General features: G+C 33.2%; 1 protein-coding gene across 1 annotated transcript in view; it reads left to right on the top strand.

The window, feature by feature from the left end:
• Positions 1–3,288, top strand: part of PGM2L1 (phosphoglucomutase 2 like 1) — a 61,555-nt gene that overhangs the window by 18,770 nt on the left and 39,497 nt on the right. The window lies entirely within an intron of this gene.

Below are 3,288 nucleotides of genomic sequence, written 5' to 3'. Positions count from 1 at the left end.
AAAAGCAAAAACCCCACAAATATGCCAAAATTTCAGTGGCTTACACAGTGAAAGTTTATTTCTTGCTCATGTTACAGCCCAGTGCTGGTCTATGAAGTAGGAGGTAAAGGAGGGGGATTTTGCTCCGTTAAATCATTTATTCCGTTTTGTTACTATATACTCTAGGTCCTTAAAGTCCTCTCTGTTTAATGGGTAAATGAGGAAAGAGGAGTGGTAGGGGAATGGGTCTGGGGCTAGGCATGGAAGTGGTACAGATCTCTTTCATATCCAGTGACCACAACTCTGTCACATGGTCTCCTTTAGCTGGCCATGATGTCCAGGAAGAAGAGTAGAGCATGATTCCTGTATTTTACAGGTGAGGTTACTGGAGTGAAATTACCTCTTCAAGGTCATAAAGCTAGTAATAGATACTGACTGGAGCCCTTGAACTCAGTGTACTTAGTACTTCACATGATCACTTACTGACAAAACCTGTAGAGTTTGAAAAGCTAATCTCAAAAATCATCTCATCTGCTTGGAATCTTAAAGTCTAAGGGAAGGTGAAGTAACTTGTCCAGGATTATCTAGCTAAACAATTGCTGACTCAAGATCAGGGCCAAGCCTTCTAGAATTATACTTCAGTGATCTTTCTATCCTACAGTGGTCTACTTAGCACATTAGCCAATAATTGGATTCTTTGTTATCAAGAAAAGTAGGACATATCAGAATATTTGTAGAAAGACAATAAACATTTGAAATATTTTGATACCTTATATGAGAAATATTTTTTAGTTAAAGCTTAATAGAGACAAATTTGACTATGTCATTGAACAGTAAAGTTGAGCTCAATATATGTGCTTTGTAAAAAAAAATTATAGTTTTTTTAAAAAAAGATTAGGTATTTTTTGAAACAAAATAACATTATTTTAATTTTTCACACTAATTTGGTATATCTAATATTATCCTTAATAATAATGTTGTTTTTCAAGAATTATTTTCTACTTTGGGGGTACTTAGTACTTCATTTCATGGATATGATTTTTGTATTCATTAAGCAATTATTCAAATCACATTTTATATGATGAATATATTTTATATTCAAGTTTTGTATCTAAGCCAAATTAATTTCTGTTAATTTCTATCAATTTTTTTAAGATAGGGAAATTAAATCTAGAATTGCTCAAAAATCCTTTAAATGGGAAAGAATGATTAGTTTAGCATGAATATATTTTGGACTTAATGAGGAATCCTCTGACTTAGAAAACCTATTCTGCTCCAAGACTCTAGACTTGGATCTTCAAATTGGCTTACCCTCAGAAGTAAATGTCAGCTGTGTTTACCTTTTAGATTTTCAGATTGCACTTTCCTATTTTAACTTCTGATTAGAAATAAGCTTTAAAATATGTTTGTCTTTCATTCAAGATGGGGGCAAAATAATAAATAGATAAACAAAATAAAAATATTTTTCTCTGTAGTTATATAAAACTGGTATTTATTATTTAGACACAAGTCTTTGTCGGTAACATTTTAAGATGTTATGTACAGTTTTGCAACTTTAGATTTATTTGAGTTATTAAAGAGTCAGTTTTGTATATTGGCTCCCCTTTAGCTGTATAACAATATTAGAATTTGGGATGATGATGATTATTATTTTTAGATGGAGTTTCACTCCTGTTACATAGGCTGGGGTACAAATTGCTACCTCCACCTCCCAGGTTCAAGAGATTCTCCTGCTTCAGCCTCCCAAGTAGCTGGTATTACAGGGGTGTGCCACCACGCCCAGCTAATTTTTTGTATTTTTAGTAGAGACAGGGTTTCACCATGTTGGCCAGGCTGGTATCGAACTTCTGACCTCAGGTGATCCACCCGATTTGGCCTCCAAAAGTCCTGGGATTACAGGCATAAGCCACCACTCCCAGTCTGAATTTGGGATTTTTAATATATATTATGTTCTTTTAGATCTGTTCCAATATTCTAAACAATGCGATTCATGTTTTTGAGTGTATTTAAGCTGTTAGGTTTTGTACAAGAATACTAATAAAGTAGATTCAAATTGTGTTAAAATTATTAAAAAATAGTAGGTTTATAAGCTAAGTAAAATAGTGGGTTTATAAGATAGGAAAAAAGATTTACAGGTTAAACTCTTTAATACGGTTTGGCTGTTTTGTCCCCTGCAAATCTCATGTTGAAATGTGACCTCCAATATTGGAGGTGGGTCCTGGTAGAAGGCATTTGGATCATGGGGTTGATTCCCTCATGAATAGCTTGGTTCTCTGCTGGTGATAATAAGGAGTTGTCACTATGTTAGTTCACGTGAGAGCTGGTTGTTGAAGAGGCTGGCAGCTCTCTTTCATTCCTTCCCTTACCATGTGATAGGCTGGTTATCCTTCCCTTCTGCCATGACTAAAAGCTTCCTAGGCCTTACCAGAAGTGGAGCAGATGCTGGTGCAATGCTTGTACAGCCTGCAGAACTGTGAGCCAAATAAACCTCATTTCTTCATAAATTACCCAGCCTCAGGTATTCCTTTATACCAACACAGACAAACTAACACACTTCTCATTGGCAAACTTGATTACTTTTTTTACTCTTTTATTTACATTTATATTTATTACACATAAGTAATATTAAGAAGTCCCTAGTTATGAATTATGAACAGAATAGGTTCAGAAAAGCTTGGGCATGTTCAAAATGATCCTTCATAAGTTAATGTTAATACTTTCATTGGATAGCAGGCAGAGTTGATGTGAATTTTGGTCTGGCATGTAACCTTCTTCACGTCTATGAAAGTTTGTAAGAAGTTACTTTTTTTTAAGTGGTTTTTAAAAAATCAATTCTTTCATGTTTTCTTTGAATTTGGGCCTTATGGATTTACAATATGGAAAAAAGAAAACTCCACAAGTATTATGTAAGAAGATAATTTCTTTTCTTCATTTCAGCCATGTAAAGTTGAAGCAATCCATAGGATTAGAACCTAAAGGAAAATTTTTGGTATACAGGTAAAATTTGAAAATATTGCATGGCTTTTTTTCTATATTCTGTAGCTTACTGATTTCATACTAAACAATTAGCTTTATGATTGATGAAGTACAGAAAATGCTAGTAGTCACTAAAATCTCTTGGATTTTTCTACAGGATTACTTTTTTGGAGTACTAAAATTGTTAGGATCCCAAGATATGGTAGTTAAAAGCAAATTTATTTCAGATTGAATGCATTTACTTTCTAAATAATTAATTTTCATTTTATATAATAGATCAGTGTATATATTTCTTTTTCCTTTTCTTTCTTTCTTTCTTTTTTTTTTTTTTTT

The sequence above is a fragment of the Cebus imitator genome, unplaced genomic scaffold (assembly GCF_001604975.1).
Source record: "Cebus imitator isolate Cc_AM_T3 unplaced genomic scaffold, Cebus_imitator-1.0 Scaffold79, whole genome shotgun sequence".
In the NCBI taxonomy this organism is placed as follows: Eukaryota; Metazoa; Chordata; class Mammalia; order Primates; family Cebidae; genus Cebus; species Cebus imitator.
This window is presented reverse-complemented; position numbering and strand designations above follow the sequence as displayed.